At 38.3% G+C, this 23153-nt stretch overlaps 2 long non-coding RNA genes across 2 annotated transcripts; both read right to left on the bottom strand.

The window, feature by feature from the left end:
• Positions 1-4458: 4458 nt before the first annotated feature.
• Positions 4459-17084, bottom strand: LOC121421075. The gene is made up of 4 exons (XR_005970933.1): positions 16860-17084; positions 11221-11313; positions 9941-10034; positions 4459-6052 (listed from the first exon to the last, which is right to left on the bottom strand). It is a non-coding gene; the product is annotated as an uncharacterized LOC121421075 (long non-coding RNA).
• On the bottom strand, positions 6355-7683 carry LOC121421076. Its single transcript, XR_005970934.1, has 2 exons — positions 6916-7683; positions 6355-6866 (listed from the first exon to the last, which is right to left on the bottom strand). It is a non-coding gene; the product is annotated as an uncharacterized LOC121421076 (long non-coding RNA).
• Positions 17085-23153: the final 6069 nt, after the last annotated feature.

Below are 23153 nucleotides of genomic sequence, written 5' to 3' on the forward strand. Positions count from 1 at the left end.
CAACCAAAAGTCGATGCATGGAAATGTGGTATTTCTTGCTAAATCCAGATCCTAGTTTTGTGCACATCGCATTATATTCCTGATATGTTTAAGCTCTTCTACACTAAACTACTACAGTGAATATCAATGGTAAAATCTGTGCAAGTAGTTAGCGAGACTGTTCATTGTGACGTCATTGAAGTTTCGGACGGACTTGTGGCGCCAGGCTTGAGGACCGTCATCCATTCCAGCCAATCACGGCATAACATCTAGTCACATGTTTGCAGTGATCACCCACAGCGGTTATTTACTTTCCGCACTGACCTTTCTCATATTTCAGAGAGAATTAAAAGCAGAGTTGACGACATGAATTTCAAAAACCATGTTATTCTTTTTTTAATATCACCTTTATTTAAAACAACACAAAGGGAAGTTACAAACAATGAAAATAAGTCCAGGATACTCGTTTTTTAGGACGAAGTACAGGGCTAATAAAATAATTACAGATAAACACTATATCCTATATCTTAATCAAATATATATAAGACGATTGTACATTGTTGATGGCAGAAAAGAAAACTGAAATGGATCAACTCTGATCAAGCGCATATTACATATACAAAAAAGTAAACTTTTCAATACAAATTTCGTTCAAAGGAAATACTTTTACTTTATCTTACTTTATTTCACTTTACCCCAACGTTGTTTGAAGACTAAGCCTGCTCATCGATCAGAGTAGCGATTGTTATTGCTACTCTCCTTCAGACAAAAATACATACACGCATTATTATGATTTTGTTGTTATATTCTTTGGTATCTTTATGTTCATTTATGTATTAATCATCGTCATTATTATCATCATTATTACTAGTATTATCGGTATTATTATTAGTAGGAGTATTATCATTATTTTTTTTCTACTATTGCTACTCCTACTCCTACTCCTACTTCTACTACTACGACTACTACGACTACTACTTCTACTACTAGCACTACTACTACTGTCATTATTTTCAGTGATGTTATTAATATCCTTGTAATTATTTTTATTTCATCATCATTATTAGCACCATCATCATCATAATTGTATAATTGGGGGAGTGACGTACAGATGATAGCTCATACTCCCTTAAAGGGTAAAGGGTGAAATATTAGATTTTCTGTGTAGGTCTAAAATTTATCACCCAAATGTATTTTTCTACTAAAAATGCCAAAATTTTTGCTCACTCGCTTAGCCCGCTCGCAAGTTTTTATAAATTTTGCCCAATACGCTATATCTGGGGGGCGTTTCATGAAAGGACTTGTCGAACATTTTATCCGACAAGTACCAGTTTATCCGACAGTTACCATAGGAACAGTGCCTCTAAGCCAATCAGAATCAAGGAAAGATGTCAGATCTGACAACTTCTCGGATGAAAATATTGATGAAATGCCCCCCTGGTCCCCTCAAAATTTCTACCTCATTACGCCACTGATGAGGGAATGTTCTTAAACACCATAATCGCGTCTCGCACGTATTGTTTCTCAATCAACAAACACGTGTTTCTTGACGCTCGTGCGTGATACTCGAGTGACACCATTTCCCCCCTTCCTCTGTGGGGGCCACGAACCCCCAAATTTTCATGACTAATAAAAACAGGATACTAGAAAATGAAAAGGAAAAAGGAGGTGTTATGTCATTTTTTTTAATTGTAAACTATATTCAAAACGATAGATTTTTTGTTTTAAAAACTTGAAAATTTTGGTTTACTAGCTTCGTTCGCTCGCAGAGTTTAAGAAATGTTTAGCCGGTATGCCAATGTCCCCTCACAACTTATTACCTCCAACGCATTAGGTCACTGCCACCCCCCCCCCCCCCTCGTCGGTGGGTTTGAACGGAAGGCCTTGTTTGCATAAGGATTGCCCAATCAATCACCATTGTGGAATGTCACGCTACATGACTGACATGAGATGGGTTTCGGCTTCCATATCATGTTCATGACACATATAGGCCATTGTTGACAAACGTCACACCAATATGTCGCACGCACCACGAACCGTCCTCTCTGCGCACTTCGATGCGAAAACTAAGCGCACTGTATCTATTCCACGAACCGTCCTCTCTGTTACGTTGCCCACTGTGGCGTAAATAATTAACTTCAAGAAAATATAAAGATACGGGATGAAACTTTGGAAACTGAAATTTTTAAACGAAGACACTGATTAATAATTTGCTCTCCTTGTAGGTGCCCTTATAGCTGGTTTTATAAAAAAAAACTTTTCCTTAAATGCGTTTTCTGCAAAAGTAACTTTCGCATCGAAGTGCGCAGAGAGGACGGTTCGTGGTGCGTGCGAAGGTAATTTGAGGCAGGGGCGGGGCCAGTTAGACCTACTGGTCGTTCAGAGCAGGTGCGCTGCTCCGAAGATTTGAATGGTCCAACGTTTCGATATTCAAAAAGTACATTTCTTCCAAGTTTTGTACCTCAGAAGGTCAACACCATGGTCATTGTTTTTTTTTTCAATTAATATTAATAAAATCTGCAAATAATTCGTTAAAATCCAATTTGACGTAGAATTGTATTTTTTTGTTAGAATACATAATCATTGAAACAATCAATTATTGCAAATCAAAAACTTTCCTTGTGTTTATCTTAGGTTTTATAATTTCGTATGTATTTCTATTTTTTCATTGTTTTTTAATGGAAATTATTACACCCATGAAACAATTAATCACAACCCTTGATTAGTCAATCAGAATGAAAATAATCACCCTTTTATGAATTTCATCTCACACCGAGTGAGTTTTGGAAAGAAAAAATCGCGAGAAGCGTTGAGGGCGACACACGCAATTATTTTATTTTGCTCGGGCACCGATTGAATTAAATTTTCAAGTAGATTCGCACAATTTATCATGTAAAAGATGTTTTCATTTTACTTCCTCTACATCATAATATTGTTTAAGGCCATTAGCAAGTAATGAAATGTTATGAAATGGCGGGAATGAAATGGAATAAGGACAGTTGCATTTTGGGGGATTTACCAAAACTAAATTATACATAGATTTTTAAAGGAAAGTTCACCATGAAGAAAAGTTGAAAGTAAGAAAAGCAAAAAAGAAATCAAAATACTGATGGTTTCATGAAAATTCGTTAAACCTTAAGAAAATTATTGGAATTTTAAGATTTGAGCAGCTGCCCTATAATGTTGCATAAAATGCACAATTCGTTATGGTTCGTGATTTTTCTTTCTTTTTAAGAAAGAGGGTGAAATTGGTTTTTACCCTACGATATGTAGGAAAGCATATGACGTCACAAATAATTAAAGTTCTAATAGCTTTTTTATTCTTTGATGGATTTTCTCAAACCTTCGACAATATATTTCTCATTTTTTCTCTATCTTTACAATACACATTTTGTCAAGGTTCACTTCCCCCTTTAGTACATTGTTCCAGTTTTCTCTTGGATATTTCTCCCTTTTTTTGAAGACCCCTGGCCCTCATTCCATCCCCTTCTTATTTCCCCATCTATCCCTTTTTAGTCCAGGATAGAAGAGACATAACCTTGTTTTTTGTTTTTATATATATACAATATATTTTGATGGTTTCTTGTCAATTCGAGGGTGCTGATTACGAATCTGAATGATGCCACTCGTGTAACCTTGAGCATTTTCCGCAAAATTGGCAAAATCCAATATGGCCGCCAAAATATGGAAATTACCCATGAGATCATAAAATTGTCCGCACATTGGCTATGAAATGCATGATAAAATAATTTTTGACAAAATATTTATTTTCCTGATATTCAAAATAGCCGCCATAGGCCCTTGTATACTCTATTATGTACAATATGAATAGGGAAAACTAATTTTCACAAAAATGAGCACTAAACTGCAAAAAATCGCGATATATGAACGAAGTAATATATTCAAATCATCCTTACTAACGCGATATATTATTTATTATGTCATATGGGAACATTGCTGTATTTTGATATCTAAAATAGCCGCCCCTGGCCCAAACAATATTGCGTACAATGGCAATGGGGGACAAAAAATTCACAAGAGTGATCACGAGTTGCATCATCCAGATTCGTAATGAGCACCCTCGAATTGACAAGAAACCATAAAAAAATATTGTATATATAAAAAAAACAAGTTTGGTCAATTTCCTATGGGGCCTATCCTGGACTATTTTACGCCCTCATGTGATTTCCCGATCTTCATTTTCCCTCTTTGCCATCTCTATCCCAGCAATATATTCCCCCTCCCCCCCCCCCCCTCTTTACGTTCCACTCTGTCTACATCTACTGTAGATACATATCTACTCCCCCCCCCCATCTCTCTCTCTCTCTCTCTCTCCTCCTCACCTCGTCGTTCTCTCTTACTCGGTCTTTCCCACACCTATTCCTTCTCTCTCCACACCCCCCCCCCCCTCTCTCTCGCTCTCTGATCCTACGTTTTCACATTCCTGGAAAGTAAACGAGTATCACACAATATTATTCATTAATTTTATTCATTTATTTACCCCTGCAAGTTAGTCCTGTAGTTTTGTAGAGCTGCTTACAAAAGATACCCTGCAGTTTCACAAACATAATTGTACATGAAATATGTATATGTATATATATATATATGTGTGTTTGTGTGTGTGTGTGAGGGTGTGTGGGTAAGGGTGTGTGTTGAGATGTGCGGATATGTACATTAAATGTTGGTTTCATGACATTTGATCCGGCGACAATTGCTCCGATGAAAAATCTGCACGTTAAGCCAAACATAAAGCATGAAACCTAACCTCCAAGATGAACTAAACCGTAATTATTGTCTTCATATCGATCTCTATTACAATCCTAACTCATGCATCTGAGATATTAACGCCATAGCAGATGTAGCAGGATCAAATGTCGTGTCACGTACCTTACAGTTAGTTATAAACCCTATAATGTAGTTTAATTTTGTTAAATTTATCTGACAAACTTTATACAAAATCAATTCTACAAATTACATTCATAACATCAACATAGTTCATTAAATACACTGTTTACAGGACTTAAATCGAAGTTCATATAATATTTCTACAATATAGCTTCATATAATTCATTAATAAAATTCTCTGTTTTTAAATGCTTCAACAAGAATGCCTTTTCAATTATTGTGCATGGTGCCAAATAACAAACAGGAATGTATTCATAGAAATAATACTTATGAGAAAATGATTTATAAAAAGTTGTATCGTCTATTCAAAAGAACATTACCTTCTTTTGGGTTATAAGTAGATGAACTAATTGAAACACAACAAGAAGTAAAATTACTCATTAAGTTGACATACTACAAACAGATACTTTACTAAATTCTGTTCAATGCTAAAGGCAAGTATACAAGTTTTAATGCACTTGGACTTATAATTCAAATACTTGTGTATTGTACATTTTACGTAAATCTGGTATACTTGAGCCAAACCAAATTCCTTATGATTTTATTATTCCTAACATAATGCCGAACTTCCAATAAAACTAACTTTGCTTCATGGAAACGTAACACTTCTTTCGAAATCTGATTTATTGAAAGAAAAAGTCGCGTCACACCGAATCGCATAGTGTGCGCTGGGCTTAAGTTACACTTTGTGAAAACCCCCCAGGTCCAAGTTGCAGAAACAGTCGCAATCAAACATAACTCTGAAAACAAAAAAATATATATATAATTTTTATGCAACTTAGTTTTCGACCAATTAAAGTAGCGCATTTGGGGGTTGTGCTTGATATTTTGAGTTGCGTTTAAACACAATCGTTACTGCAACTGGGCACCGGAGAAGCGTTTCATCAATGTTTCGTCCACAAGTTGTCACTAAGATCTGACAACTTTCCATGATTTCGATTGGCTGAGAGGCACTGTTAATATGGTAACTGTCGGATAAAGTGAGACTTGGCGGATAAAACGTCTAACAAGTACTTTCGTGAACCCCCCCCCCCCCGGTCACATTTCATTGTAATTCCAATTTTTAACCTTAGTAATACCAAGATATTTATCTAGTCTTTGTTTGTAAGAGCACCGGCACCTCCGTCATATCCGTATCATTTCGGCCCGAAGAGCGTCCCGTAGCACGCTGTAAGTCAATGAAATCAACACAAATGAAAAAGGAGGTAATATAGAACTTATGAGAACAAATAATAAAAGGAACTTATCGAGTCCACTGCACACATTGGTATTCATAATACATATGGCATTTATTTGGTGTACGATAAAAAAGCTATGTGGATAATAGACCAAAGGCTGTTATGTTGGTTGTTCCGCTGAACTACGTTGGCTTCACTCACCAAATACAGAGACCGAAGTTCTAGTGCTGTCTGTGAAGTTGCGCGACAGCCGAAGTAAGTCACTGTTTTTCCCCCTTTTAAGTTTATTTTTCCCCGTTTTGGTGCATTCCAGGCCTAAACGGAATAATAATCTCTACTTTGGTTCAATTCTTTTTCAATATTTTTATGAAATAAAGACAAAATCGAGTGCCCCGTTGGGTGATTTTGCATTGTTCACCCCCTAATGGTGGTTGTACGATAGCGAGCCGTCTGTGTACGAGGAGAAAATAAAAAAAACTCCTGGAAACAGACGGCTGCTAGTTGTCTATGTGCATATCTGCCTTCCTCAAGGGCATGGCGCGCCGGGAATCGAACCCCCGATCTTCGGATATCCAATCAACCACCTTCAATCTAGCGGCTTACAGACCACTCGGCCACGGCTCCTCCACAATATAGGGGCCTCTCCACGTATCTATCGATTATAGGAATCTATTCTGGATTATTCCTTTTAAGAATTAATTCCCCAGTGATGATAGCCACACCAACGCACTGGCCTGTAACATTCGGGCCTGTCCCCCTTAAACCAAGAAGATTCTTTGACAGGCAACAAATTTATTCAAGCAGCTGTTCATTTCTAAAGAAACACAAAAGAAAGAACGGCAATATTAAAGACCTTTTGATGTCCGCCTTCGAAGCCGCCAGTTTCAGTGAAGAAAGCAGAGGGGTGAAATTTTACGAATATCCATTTGTATCAATTTTCCATCTTTCATATTTAGTATATACATATAGTTATTGTGTTTTTTAAGGATATAAAAGGTTAAAAAAAGAAATATATTGGGGAAGAAAACCGTAGTCAATGTTTTAAGTTTTCATTAAAAGATTTGCTATATATAAGACGAATTGTAAAAGCAATTATATTCATTTATTTAGTTATTTCCTCTTTAAGGATATTTATCGCATATAATGATCAAGAATGTTCTAGTACAGCTTTGTTGGACACTAATCTTTGAAAAATCTTTGTTATTCCTGGAATGTCCCAAGAGAGACAATACAGACTGCTAAACAATACATTGCTACACAATAGAGCTCCAAGTAGTAGTGAAAAGAACAATAGGCTTAGCTATGTTGTTGACATGTTAATTTCACTGAGGTCATTCAAGAGTCTTCCAGAATGTGATTGCTCCAGAAAGAAGGAGAATGTTCTCTCTAAAGTGAATATTATAAGTTTCTAGAATAGTTGAGATGTGTATATATAAGCTGCAGTTTCTTCAAGGACTTCATCATATCAGATCAGAACTCAGAGTTTCACGCCAGACTTTATGTCAGAGCCGAGTTTATTTCCACCTGCAATACTTATCTTCTGCGGAATTATTTGCACGCCATCAATGAACGTTTTGCAGTCATTTTGAGAGAGGAATTCTCAGTTCTCATCGAGATCATCAACCTGTTTAATGAACATTCTTCAACCCATGGATTGCTGAAATTGACTGTTAATCATCATCAACATCGTCTTCACGGACATTTCAACTCGTTACAGTGACTCTTGATATTCATCGCGCTGCAACACCAGTTTCATCATTGCCATCATTGTGAACTTTAATTTAAGGAATTTTCGCCAGCCAACTTGGATCTTATCTGGATTATATACTGGACTATCATAACTGTCAACTATAACCCTGGATTGTACATCGGACACTTCAAGAGATTGATGTAATATCATTGTTTGGTTTTATTTTGTTTAAGTACATGATTTATTTTCTGTAATAAAAAAAAGGAAAAAACAAATTTAAATTTGATTCTTTTTATTGTTATTTGGTGCAGTATCGTTTCAATTGTTTTAAATGATTAAAGTCATATGAAAACATATGCAAGATAAAAAGAACATTATACGTAAATATGAAAGAAAATCATGATATTGTATACATGCTATGATTGTGTCTCTAGTCAATGCATATATCGAAGAGATGGTGCAAATGACAAGAAAATATACATCAAGAAAAAAAAATAATTACAAAGATAATAAAAAATAAGACATATGAATCAACACAGGGAAATGTCAGGAAATTTTCTCTCTGTTAATTTATATGCCTTTTACAGCCATCCAATATTTTTTTTCCGCCGACTTGATATGGGCATAGTAAGCTAAAAAAAAAAAAACTGAAGAAAATATAAAATGAGAATGTTATAAAACAAATAGAAAAAATTACGTGTGCTAAATTGCATGCACAAATTGTATAATTGGATGCACAATGGGGAAATTGAACGCTCTAACTTAGCTCGAGGGGGTTTCACAGGCGAACTTGGTTGTACAATGTATAAATTCGTATGCCGAGTGGAGGATTTGGTTGCGCTTTAAGCAATCATGAATGCAAAATTGCCATTTTGGTTGCACTATAGCGAATTTGAATGCCGACTGGTGATTTTGGCTGCCCTATCTAATAAATTGAATGACCTATTTATACTTTCACATGCACTATGTGCGAAATTGAATGACCTATCTTTACTTTTGCATGCACTAAGTGCGAAATTGGACGGGAAAAATTTTAATAAACAAACTGAAATTTGAATGCATGACAAAACAACAATAACCAAGCACTATCACGACGAGATATTTGCCCAGATCATATCAATTAACCTTAATTAGTGAAAAAAAGAAAGAATTCGACCTTTATTGAAACCAGATTTTAACACTTTTCCGATCGTTTGCGGCGAATGAAAATTTCAAATGTGGTGTGTAGAATATTGTTGATCATTACTGTATATGCCAGATGAGTGCCCGCACATGCCCAGTCGAGCAAATTTGAGTCATATTTCAGGACATATTGCATAGTTTAATTTCGCATGCCTCCGAATTATGTACTACACATATAACCAGACCAAGATGCGGCGAAAAAAGTAATTATCATCACAAAAGCATATTTCCCTGTATGTATGACCTATAGCTGCGGAGTCATGCGGGAATCATTTGTCTACACAATTGCAAGAGATGTTGAGCAAAGTGCATGCCTGACATACTTTATGCTGGCGGCTTTTAACCTTGTTCAAAGAGATTTTATTTGCTGTTACTCCATCTCATTTGAAACCTCCCTGCTTAAACCAACAGTTAGCATGGTTAGTCGTCCAAATGATTTTGACATCATTTTCAGCTTGGAAAGCACGTCCCAGTTTATGAAAACGATATGTCACTTGTCCGCATGGCTATATACAATAGAAAGTTTTCGCATTTACTACGAAGACACTCTTTACAACGAATCGATTCCTTTAAAAATACAATTAAAATCACAATGGAGAGCTGACAGGTTTTTGTCGAAAGTCAGCAGACTGTAACAGCAGATCATCCAAAGATTTGCACCGAACGAACAATTGGAAATATGTCGTTGTCCAGAATCGAGAGATTACGATTCTGTCCCAGTCAAGCAACTTTCGACAAAAGTCTTTCAGCTTTCCATCGTAATTTTACTTGCATTTTTAAAGAAATTGGTGCATTGTTGAGAGTGTCTCCATAGTAAATGCTAAAGGTCCGGAAAAATCCCCTCAAGTACGTGATTGAATGTAGAAGAAATACAGCGAGAACTTCACAGGATGAGGAGAAAACAAAGTTTGAATTTAGGAGTTCAGATAAAATTTCATAAAGGTGTCAATTATATGGGGCCGAATGAACATGGGGGAAATGCCCATTGGCATTAATGTTTGATTACCTTTACAGTAGATTTTCCCCTCTTTATCGGACACGGTGGTGGAATCCAGGTGCTTACTGCAAGATTCGCACGAGAAACACGATTTGTGCCAGGACTGGAAGGGGGAAATGATAACTTACAGAGTCAATGATGATGGTAATGATGATGGTGGTGGTGGTGATAGTGATGATGATGATGATGATGATGACGACGATGATAATGACAATGATGTAGATGATGGTGATACTGCTGCTGATCTTGATGATGATAAATTATGATAATGAGATTTTGAATTTGATAAGATTGATGATGTTGATAATGGTGAAGATTATTTCGATGATGTTGATGATTCATTAAAAATTCAGGTAAAAAATCTAAATTAATAGCGGCTTGAGGCTTTGACAATGGAATATATTCAAATGAATAGGAAATTCTTCAATAATAACAGCAGTGGTGCTATAAAATTAGAGAACCCCACCAGAAAAATGCACTCCTTCATGTCGAGTGCTTACCGGAGACAGCAACATCAAAATGTTCGGCGAGCTCAGAGAAACAAACTTTATTGAAAGTAACATTTTAACACCTGTCTTCAATTAAATATCTAAAACGTGGCAGAAATTGAACACTTTAAAAGCGTCATATTTTCATGGTGGGGGCTTCACTATTTTTTTAGCTCCACTTTAACATGACAATTATTAAATGACATATGTGATAAACAATTTATATCAGAGCATAACATGATTATGATAATGTTGATGGTGATTATGATTGTGATGATGGTGGTGATAATGATAATCATGGTGATTATGAAAAACATCTGTGTTTAAATCTCAATTCAATCAATATTTTTTTAACGTAGAGAAGGTTTACGGTTCACCATCTGTAATGTGAAGGGAAGGAAATACAGGTAGAGAGATTAAAATTGAAAGACGAGATAGGATGAAAAGAGGAAATTAGAAGTACTCTTTTCTTGAAAGTGAGTGAAGTCCTGAAAAGTACTGTAAACCAGATGAGATGAGCTGAATATGGCTTGAGTAGCGATGGATTGTGTCCCGGTGTTTGTGTAGTAGCAGAATGAGGTGAAGAAAGGTTGCTCGACGTTTCGGGCTGGTTGACTATCCGTCTTCAGGACAAATTCTGATTTCCTCTTTTCATCTTATCTCATCTTTCAATTCAATTTTTCTGCCTACCTTCTCTTCTTCACAATACACATGGTGAACCGTAAACCTCCACGTTATAAACTCCAACATGCAAACCTACAACAAAGATCAATATTTTTTTAATAGAAGCCACATATTTACCTGCCCTGCACCTATCTTCTCTTCCGCCATATAGACGGATTTGCCACATCTTGGGCATTTTTTTTCTCCTCCTCCAAAAGGCATCTTGACCGACTGCCAGATAAAAAGGGAGACATGCAATTTGAAATGAACATCATTGGCGTACAGAGGGGGTGGGAGCTTAAACCGCATTTAGTCTAGTTTAGTTTAGTTCCCTATGTAACTTTTGGTTTCCCTAATCGGATATTTCATTTAGCTATATGGACACTTTGAACCTACGTGGACATTTGAAATCCCAAATCGGACATCCAATCTTATTCGGACATTTGCTCATGAACACGGACATTTGAAATACCTATATGGACGATTGGTTCCAATCTGCGGACATTTGACCTGGAAACCTATATTATGTACACGGTTATATATCCCCGTGTTAATGTCCCCATTTTTTTTTTATATGTTCAGGTCAATATAATTGCTATCATACACTGCCCAGACGGGATTAATACCGTATGCGATTGTTAGCGATCGATGCAAACCTTTGCACCTATTGCGTTCCTGAATCGGCCACCTGTGTGTCTGTCAAAGTTTAACCATGGAGCTATTGGTTTAACCCGAGAAGGACTGGGGTGGGGCCATGATGCCCTCCCCCCCCCCCTTCGACGCTTCGCGCGATATTTCCGAAACGCAAAAGATAGCGCCGCAAATTTTTAGGCCTTTCTTTTTTTTTTAGTCTCGCGCAACTTTTGAGACCAAATTCGCGATACACTGGCATACCATCACGTCGTCACGTGACTTTTTATGAGGCAATGACCAGCCGAAATGGCTCATTTTTATACTTTGTGTCCAAAGTCTATGAGAGCTGTATTTCATAAAAAGGTGATATTATTCATTCTAATTGGTTTGCCTAATTAATTTAGTTGTTAAGAGGTCTGTAATAATTTCCATTGAAATCAACACTGAAAAACATAAGATGAAAAAAATAAATACAGAAGAAATTCTTAAAACAAAGAAATACATTAGGAATAAATTGGCTTTCGCAAGTTCTCTTTGTGAAAACCTTAAAATTATATTAAAGAGATGGCAGTTTTCTAAACCAAAAAAAATTGAAGTGAAATAGGGTGTTAAATTTGCAAATAATGATTTTCATGAATAAATTTGCATATTTTATTCATAATTCAAAAATTAAAGAAAAATCATATTTTTTTTAAATACCAACCTGTAGTTTATGTGGTAAAGAATGTGCGTGCCAAATTTCAGCGAAGTGATCGCGCGAACGGTGGCTGAGATCAGAAGGAGGCCATCATGCCCTCCCCCCCCCCCCCGTCCTCAATATATCCCAGTCCTTTAAGGGTTAACCGAGTCCTCGGTGAGAAACAATGAGGCTTATATTTAAAGTAGGCCTACGCACACGAGTGTTACAATTTTACGTACCTCAGCAAACTCGAAAAGGGGAGTGAAGCCCGCCACCTACGGGCTAGAAGCAATTGAATGATCGATAACCGTTTCTATTTTATATACAGTGCGTATCAAAAAAAAGTTTACACTTTGAAAAAGCCATGGGAATTAAAAAATATACAACTTGTGGGTGATTTGTTCACATAAGATATTTGGTTTCGGTATCATCTATCCAATGAAAGTAAAATTTTTGTCAGAATGTTACACTTGAGTGAGCACTGTCCATTTTTGTAAAGCTCGCAGAAATGCTCGTTTTCACGCTGTGTTAACGTGGTTAAGGGGAAACAGTGAGATCAAACTTACCCTGCGAAACATTTCTCATACATTTCCCTTGCACTTTTAGTCAGTTGAAATAAGATGGATACATTCAAGCATTTTGTAACGATTTTGCCACCCAAATTGAAATTTCAACACTTAGTAAGAACAACCTTTACCCTTTTTGTGCCAGCTGGATCTGAGGACATAACTGAATATGAACAAAAGTTTATACCAGACATCTCCAGCATTATTTCACTAAATTTCTATCATTGCAAGTGGGTTTACATTTCATTTTTCATTTAATACTTGTTTCTCCACACTTTTCCCAAGTTTGGCAACGATTAACAAAATGAAAATCAAGCTTTAGCCATTCCATGTAAATCACAGCTCAGTGTAAAGCAAATATCGTCACGATGGCCTCGGTATGTGGGGGAGAGGGGTGGGGTGAAATGCTCTCTTCGAAGCGTTTTGGGCAAGGAAACAAGTCAAAAAGGTAAAAGATATCTTCAAATCAATTCTAATAGCTGAATATACATGTTCCTCAGGATTAAGGTCTACTTTTATTCGCTCTGCGCAATTCATTTTTTACTAACTTTTAAAAGTGGTCCTCACTCAAGCAGAAATATTTTTCAACATTTATATCGTCATTTGATTAAATGGATCTGTACCAATGTTAAAATGTGGAAAAATCTTCAGGATATTACAAATGTATAATTTTATAGGATTTTTTCAAAGTGTAAACTTTTTTTGATACGCACTGTATAATCGCATTCGCCTGGTGTAGGCCTATGGAGGGGGTGGACCGGGGTGAGGGCATTGAACCTAGAAAAAAATCACCACCCGACACAAAAAGGGGGATTGATGAAATAAAAAAAGGTGACGTATTACAGAAAGTTATGTCAAAATCTGAAAAAAGCTTTTGTATCACAAGGGTCAGCTAGCATTTAAAACATGATGATGTCACAACCATTCTGACATAATAACGTCATGTCCTGACACATAATGTCGCAGCAAACTTCTGACGCAAACTGTCACATGCCACCAACGCGTTATGTCGCAGTGAAGTTTTCTTTAAGGAATCTGATATTCAGAGACGTTTGTAAAAACATATTGCACTCATAGGCCCGATTTGTTTCAAGATCTATGGTGGAACTTTTTTATCATCTATATTTGCAGGAGTTTCTGTATTTTAATCATAAATCGAATGTGAATTTAAATCTTCACAATAATAACAGTGATGTGAATTAAAATGTGACAATTGTAGAGATAAATAAGACGGAGAAAGACCGATAATAATATCATACATAAAGCATTTAAAATAGTAAGTTACAAAATACCGGGGCCAGGCAATATACAGTGCGTCCCACAAAAAACGAAACCTTGAATTATCGATTTATCTATAATCACAAATACAATAGACAAATTACCTACCATGTAGAGCTTAATGCCCTATCTCACCGACGGAGACGTCGCCGCGACAGTCTCCAACTTATCAGTCGCTGCAGTCGCGGAGACATCTCGGAGACAAAAATGCTTGCGCTCTCACCAAGGAGACGTCTCTGCGTTGTCTCAGAGACGTCTCCAGAGCAGGTGACAAGCAGTAGCCCGATAGTCGCGGCGATGTTGCGGGAAAGTCTCCAAGTAGTCGCTGCGACGTCCTTGAGACATTTCTTAATTGCAAGCGAGTCTCCGAGACGTTTTAGGCAGTCTCGGCGACGTCTCCGATATGTTTCCGGGCAGTCGCGGTGACTTAATTGGCTGGTAGCCAGGGTCTCCGAAAGGTTGCTGAGACGTCGCTGAGACGTATCCGAGACTTCCTCCTGCCTATATACACTTAGGTCTACAGCTTTATATATCATTCGTATTTCTGACACCAGACAGTCAAGAAATCTCACCATGGACATCTGCAATGATGTTGATAAGTCACGTGGGTCAAACAGTGTGAAGAAGTGTCGCAGAGACGTCTCCGCAATGTATTGTAATTTTTTTTTGGTCTCCAGCGGGTCTTCGCGATGTCTCTGAGACGTCTCTGAGACATCGCAGAGACATCGCGGCGACGTCTCAGCAGTCGCGGATATCATTAGTCTCCGAGACGTCGCAGCATCTGATGGAGACTTCTCGGAGACGTCGCGGAGACTTCGCGGAGACTAGAAACAGTCTCCAAAAATATTAAACATGTTTAATCTTCTTGCGACTCCTCGGAGACTCTGTAATTTTCATGAGACGTCTCTGCAACTAGCAAAATTTGTAGTCGCGAACTAGTTTCAAGCCCAGTGAGATACCCCTTTAGAATCTCCCCTTTCATCTAAAATTACTTAGATAATTCCTCATTCACGCATGAGTGAGCAAAAACAATTTTAAGAAAACTCGTTGTCTATTGTATACATGATTAAATTATGATAAATCATCGCTGAATCTCGCTTTCGTGTTTTGTGGGGCGCACTGTATAAGCAGAAAAACTGCTTACTTAAAACTATCAATGCAGTCTTCAGGACTACTCCTATTAAAAACAAGAAAATCAAATGGATTTTAGCGGCCGATCGGGTGAATATGTGGTTAGAAATAATTCATCGCCCATCCTCTGCCGGCGAAAGCTGGAATGGCACCTGCATCCTCCTAAAAACGTATTTCTCCCGGTTTTAACATTGTCCAATAACGGACAATATTAATACGCGCTGGTTGGTCAAATTGGAGTTTGTGCAAACCGAGTCTTAAATACAGGGCCTGGTGGGCACAAGAATCCAGACTTTTCAAATTTACTACGGAGAACACTTAACGCACTGCTTCCTTTGAAATTTCAAGTCAAATCATGATGGAGCCCTGAGAGGCTGTTTGCCGAAGGTTGGTGGACCAGCAGGGGTCCGTTGCAGAAAGAGTTGCGATCAAACAAAACTCCAAAACTCTTGCGAAGCTTGCTTAATTTTCAGCTAATGAAGCACCCGCGTATTCGGGACTTGCGCTTCATAATTTTGACTTGCGTTTAAACGCAACTCTTTCTGCAACAGGCTCCGCCGGGACAGCATTGAAAATCTGGACAATCGGACACTTTTGCAATTGTTCGTCTGGTGCAAATCTTCTGATGTCTGCTGTCCCAGGCCACCAACTTTCGACACTAAGCCTCTCGGCTCTCCATTGTGATTTGTAATTGCATTTTCAAAGGAATCGATGCGTTATAAAAGAGTGTTTTCGTAGTAAATGCGAAAACTCGATCCCCAATTGTTAAAAGTGAGTGACAACGGTGTGGAAGAGCCTCGGTGAAGTGGTTGTGACTCCCGCCTTGTAAACAGAGGATTGATAATTTTAAATACCGAGAGAAAACATAATTGTAAACTTGAGGTCTTGATATATTCCTTCTAAGTTTACGAAATACCACTGCGGCATTATGCCTTTGTGGCATGTGAACTAGTGTGTTAGAAAATTTGCTGCGACACTATGTTATAGTAATAATGATGTGTTCCATTTGTATAGCGCAACTCCTATCTACTGCGCTTGATTGCCCTGTATAGCTGAGCCGCCGTATAGGCGCTAAAGTATTTAAGGAATAAATCCTATCGGGTACCCATTCACCTCAACTCGGTCGAGTGCAGCACAATGGGAGTTAATTTCTTGCTGAAGGAACACACTCCATGGCTGATATTCGAACCCACGTCCCTCTGATTAAAAAAACGAGAGTCGTATAACCACTAGACCACGACACACTGTATCTGAACCGGTGACATTAAGCTGCGACAATGTCGGCGTCGGACCGACATCGCATAATAATACGAGACTCTGCGACATTATGCGCTTGTGTGACATCATGCGTCGCTGCGACATAACCGATTGTAACAGGCGTTACCACTTTAGATTATGTAGCCCGAAATAATTTAAATCTGAAGCACAGGCTAATGATAAAACCTTTGTAGCACTAGAGCCATTTTGGGCGCAAATGAAGGATAACATACCTGTACGTGGTACCAAATGGATCAAAGACTTTTCAACGTGATACACTGGTGATAGGTGAAACAATCAACCAACTCTGGTAGGGTATGTAGGCTGGAAAAGAATGATCACTGAATTGCTCACGTCTTCCTTTTGTAGATCAAGATGACTGCCTCTGAGCTAGGTACCGTGTGGAAAACTTACATAAGTAATGCATAATTATTGCCAAAGAGCCAAGTCAAAGAAAGCTATGAGATTGGAAGAGATTTGCACACGATACAGATTTGTAAAGGCAAAGATGATGGAACAGGTCTGGGCCTATTTTTCACACGGCCCGCTAGCAATCTCTGCTTCTGGATTTTGGTATCCATTTTTTAAAATTTCATTGTGTCGTGTACCATGCACGTGTCGCCTCGTCTTCCACGAAGCAATGAGCGTTAATATATCTTTTTATATAAAACCCATGTACTATAGTTTAAACACTTCACATTCTACCCCACTATTCCCGCTGAGCTCTTCTGGAATCTAGCAATATATATAGTGATATCAATGGTGTAGCACTCTTATTTTTTCATTGGGTTTCCCTTAGTCATGGTCATGGTTCACTTGTTCCCCGGGCATGCCGGGGGCCACTTACATTGACGAGTGGATACCATGCGCGACCAAAAATACACGTAAAAGGGATGTCTCTTTCACGATAGGGCACGTTACGTACGTAAGCGAGGTGTAGAAGGTGGGGTCGTACTAAACCAAATAAGGTAAAGCCGACGACCAAAGGACCCGTAACAATAAAACATTCCTGTACTTGTTTAGGGGTTCATTTCAGGAAAATTTGACAAGAGGATCGTTTTGTTTCCAATACTTGTTAAGTTTAGGGTTTCACACGCCAATAATTGTTAAGGGGTACATTTTCAGAATAGACTAGTTTGTAGTTACTTCATGGACAATTTTGGTCAAATGACCTTTCATTTCTTTCATCATGATAGGCAGATTTCAAAGCAAGATATTGCGTAAGCTTGCCTTACATAGCAGGATGAAGAAATTGAATAGACCAGGTGACTAGAATAGCACACAAATGAACGCGTAATGAAGGCATTTGTTGCATTCCTACTTTGAATGCATATCTTAGCATGTTGCACAATGTACTTTGCAAACTGTGAAATACCCAGTCGTTCGTGGAAGCATTGTTGTTTTTTGTTGTTGTAAATGAAAACGACAATTCAAAAGAATACATGAATAATCAAGACATTAAAGTTGGTGCTTATCTCATTAGATTTTAGAGCACCATGTCACTTTAGTACAAATGACCTTCTGATCATGCGTAGAATCTTTCGATCATGCGCAGAAAGGAACTACGAACTGGCTTACATGGGAATTACGTGTTTAGGGTGCTTTTCGAGACCCCATGGTCGCGCATGGTATCCAATGGTGAATGGAAGTGTCCCCTCCCCCGGGACTTGTTCACTTCAACTATTCAGTTCAGCTTTGTTAATATGATTTTCCAGTTGACTCTCAACTGCTGGCCGGCGTCTCTTGCCAATTCCTTTCCTATTGAGATGACATTGAAATTGAAAGGGTTTTATTTCGCACTTCGCAGCTAACTGGAGGGTGAAATGTGTACATACATGGTGTAGTCTTCAGAAGTGAATTGCTATATAACAACATGCTTAGGCAAAGTAGTGCCACAATTACCTTCACAGAGTGTTCCTTGGTGTGCTATTTCTTCATCCTACGATGTAAGGCATGCTTATAATATTTTGCTTTGAAATCTGCATGTCATAATGGAAGAAATGAAAGGTCATTTGAAAAAAATTGTCCATGAAGCCACTACGAAATTGTCTATTTGAAAAAAAGAAAGAAACTAAAGTAAAAAGATTTAGTCCGGTGCCCCGTGCCCGGGGGGGGGGGGCCACTTCCATTCACGAGTAGATACCATGCGCGACCATGGGGTCTCGAAAAGCACCCTAAACACGTAATTTCCATATTCTGAAAATGCACCCCTTATCAAGTATAGGCGTGTGAAACCCTACCCTTAACAAGTATTGGAAACAAAACGATACTCTTGGCAAATATTCCCTGAAATGAACCCCTAAACAAGTACAGGAATGTTTTATTGTTACGGGTCCTTCGGTCGTCGGCTTTAGCTTATTTGGTTTAGTATACGATTCCAGCTTCTACACCTCGCGCAAATCGGACTCTAAACACGAAGTGTTGGGGCAAAAAGGACATCCTTTATAAAACATTTAAATTTTGTTTTATCATCCCCGCAAATTCGACCCTAAACACGTAATTTTCCTAGCGAAATAGATACCCTTTTTTCATTATTTTTGTGTTTTTGACACCCTTATCACGTTACGTACGTAACGTGCCCTATCGTGAAAAAGACATCCTTTTTACGTGTTTTTTTGGTCGCGCATGGTATCCACTCGTCAATGTAAGTGGCCCCCCGGGTCCGGTGTTAAAAGCAGGGGGTCAAACAAGAATGAGTAATGCAGTCAAAGTCATGCGCAGCTCCAGTCAGGGATGATACTACCCCGCAATCAACCAGAACATTAATAGACCAGTTCGTAGTAACTTAAAGGAGAATGAAACCTTTGGAACAAGTAGGCTTGTGTTGAAACTGAAAAATCAAAGAATAATAACAAAGAAAGATTGAGAAAAATCGGACAAATAATGAGAAGGTTAATATGAGCATTTAAATATTGCAATCACTTATGCCATGGAGATCCTCCCATTGGCAATGCAACACTGTGTGACGTCGCATGTGAACTACTTTCCCTTTGATGGACTATACCCTCAAAATGTCTGTTTTTGGTGATATCAACTTTTTATCCATGATGTATTCTTTAAAAATCTGTATTACATGCCCTCCTATATAGAAAGAACACAGATCTACTGATAGATATGATAAAAGAGGCAATATATACTAAAGTAATTGGGAGAGTTGTTCACAAGTGACATCACCACTGATCTGTCAGATCAGTGGACATCACACATCTTTGTCGCATTGTCAATATGAGGACCTCCATAGCTTTAGGGATCGCAATATTCAAATGCTCATAACTTTCTCATTAATTGTCCGATTTTTCACAAACTTTCGTTGATCTGTTTCTTTGATTTTTCTGTTTTCACACAAGCTATCTTGTTCCAAAGGTTTCATTCTCCATTAATGAGAAACTATCTTGATCAAAAGAACTTTCATTTATTTAATTATTTCATAGGCAGATTTCAAAGCAACTGAAGATTATTACGCAAACATGCCTTACATAATAAATAGACTGGGTCCCGTTGCAGAAAAGTTACATGTGCCGTTATGGCCACTTTGCACCATCCATGCATCTTTCATGCAATCCTTGATTCTGATTGGCTGTTGATCAGCGTTACCATGGTAACCATTGGATGTCAAAGTTACTATAGTAATAACTTTTATGCAACGGGGATTTGACTAGAAAAGCACATCAATATACGCTCTATGAAGGTAATCGTGGCATTTCTATTTTGAATGCATGAGCATGTTGTTATAACAATGCACTTTGCAAACTGTGAAATACCAGTCGCTATATAGTGCACGTATTGTCGTTGTTTTTGTGGATCTAATGGAAAAAAGTAATTCAAAAGAATATATTAATAATCAAGACTTCAAAAGTTGGTTCTTACTTCATTGAATATGAAACCACCATGTCATTTTAGTGCAAATGACCTTTTGATCATGCGCAGAATGGAACTACCGAAATGGCTTATTATTGTTTTGGCGAAATATGGAACTGCTCATATGCTAATTCTGAACGACTCACAAGAATTCCTGGGCGGTTTTCTGAACATTAACTTTTCTCCATATTTTGTCTTTTCTTAAAGATATGACAGAATCGGTATTCTGTATGGTAGATGTCATAACTTTCGTCATGAAAATTGTAATTCTTCACCCCCCCCCCCCCCGTAGACAGCCGGACTAATATTTTTAATAGGTTAGAACCTTTCATTTCCACTAATTTTGATGGGGATACGGGGGGGGGGGAGGCAAACGGCAAGGGCCCCCAGATCTGCGCCCGACGATACATCAGACGTTGCATTGATTGATGTTGGCCCAACATCAGTTTTGTAATATCAAAAAGAAGTCGACTTCACCACGTAGGCTCAATTACATTTCTATTTTGACACATTAACCTTTCCATATTGTCAGCATTGTGCTGTTAGCAAGATATATCAATTTCGCGATCAGGGCTCCGTAACACAAAGATTAGTGATCAATCACTAAATGAACTGACCAATCACTATCAATGTTACACGCGCATTAGGTTTGAAATACTGACCAGGGGCCAATCAGTGCGGTTCTTTCGTATTTGCAATTCACATTGGCCAAACGTTGTGCTTTTGAACATTTTTTAACATTTTCGCGACTGACCCCGAGTCTGTTTAACAATAATTGCCTAAAAGTTGACTTGGAGTCATTAGATATGACAATTGTGGGCCTACCTGTATGACATGTGAGAAGGTATAGCACACAGAAAACTGTTTGGATTTGCCAAGTACGAAAATATCACCTCAAGTTAAGACACTTGGGTGACTTATACCTTGGTCACATTTGCTCAACGGCGGCCGTACGGCGAGTCGAAAACGGCCGTTTTATTGATTTTTATACAAACCACCTATATGTAAGCTCGTACATAAAATGTTAAAACGGCTGTTTTCGATTCGCCGTACGGCCGCCGTAGAGTAAATGTGACCAAGGTATTAAGGCCCGGGGGGGGGCACTTACATTTACGAGTGGATACCATGCGCGACCAAAAAAAAAGGAAAAAGGATGTCTTTTTCCCAATAGGGCACGTTACGTACGTAACGTGATAAGGATGTTAAAAACACAACAATAATGAAAAAAGGGTATTTATTTCGCTCAGAAGATTACGTGTTTAGGGTAGAATTTGTGGGGATGATAAAACAAAATTAAAATGTTTTTTTAAAAGATGTCCTTTTTGCCCCAACACTTCGTGTTTAGAGTCCGTTTTGCGCGAGGTGTAGAAGGGCGTGGGGTCGTACTAAACCAAATGAGGTAAAGCCGACGACCGAAGGACCTGTAACAATAAAACATTCCTGTACTTGTTTAGGGGTTCATTTCAGGTAATGTTTGCCAAGAATATCGTTTCGTTTCCAATACTTGTTAAGGGTATAGGGTTTCACACGCCAGTACATGATAAGGGGTGCATTTTCAGAATATGGAAATTACGTGTTTAGGGTGCTTTTCGAGACCCCATGGTCGCGCATGGTATCCACTCGTGAATGGAAGTGCCCCCCCCCCCCCCGGTATTAATGTAATATTTCAAGTGTGTATTTTCATTATATAAATTAATCCGGCTTTGAGAAAGAGTAGTGGATTTGTCCCGAGGCCCGGGGGCCACTTACATTGACGAGTGGATACCATGCGCGACCAAAAAAACACGTAAAAAGGATGTCTTTTTCACGATAGGGCACGTTACGTACGTAACGTGAAAAGGGTGTCAAAAACACGAAAATTATGAAAAAGGGTATCTATTTCGCTAGGAAAATTACGTGTTTAGGGTCGAATTTGGGGGGATGATTAAACATAATAAAAATGTTTTATAAAGAATGTCATTTTTGCCCCAACACTTCGTGTTTAGAGTCCGATTTGCGCGAGGTGTAGAAGGTGGGGGTCGTACTAAACCAAATAAGGTAAAGCCGACGACCGAAGGACCCGTAACAATAAAACATTTCTGTACTTGTTTAGGGATTCATTTCAGGAATAAATGCCAAGAGTATCGATTTGTTTCCTGTACTTGTTAAGGGTAGGGTTTCACACGCCAATACTTGGTAAGGGGTGCATTTTCAGAATATGGAAATTACGTGTTTAGGGTGCTTTTCGAGACCCCATGGTCGCGCATGGTATCCATGTGGCCCCTGGAGTCCGATGTTGGTCTGGAAAGGACTATTTTCACATTGCCAGTTCAACCAAGGATTAATGATTCCCACTGTGCTTTCGAAGGACACGCCTGACATACATGTATATTTGTTTTATTTCCTACTTTGGATAATTTTCTTCTCCCTTTCTTTCTGTCTTTCTTTCTCCCCCCCCCCCCTCTCTCTTTCTTTCTTTCTTTCTTTCTTCTCCCCCTCCTTCTTCTCCTCCTCCTCCTTCTTCTCCTCCTCTTCCTTCTTCTCCTCCTCTTCCTTCCTCTCTCTCTCTCACACTCTCTCTGAAAGTTTGCAAAGCAAGAGTGTAGCTCTAGACACTAAATGATATATTATTTCATAATACACCTGCAGGATAGGCCTGATTTTTATTTATAACTGCTTTAAAGAGATGC

The sequence above is a fragment of the Lytechinus variegatus genome, chromosome 9, assembly GCF_018143015.1.
Source record: "Lytechinus variegatus isolate NC3 chromosome 9, Lvar_3.0, whole genome shotgun sequence".
In the NCBI taxonomy this organism is placed as follows: Eukaryota; Metazoa; Echinodermata; class Echinoidea; order Temnopleuroida; family Toxopneustidae; genus Lytechinus; species Lytechinus variegatus.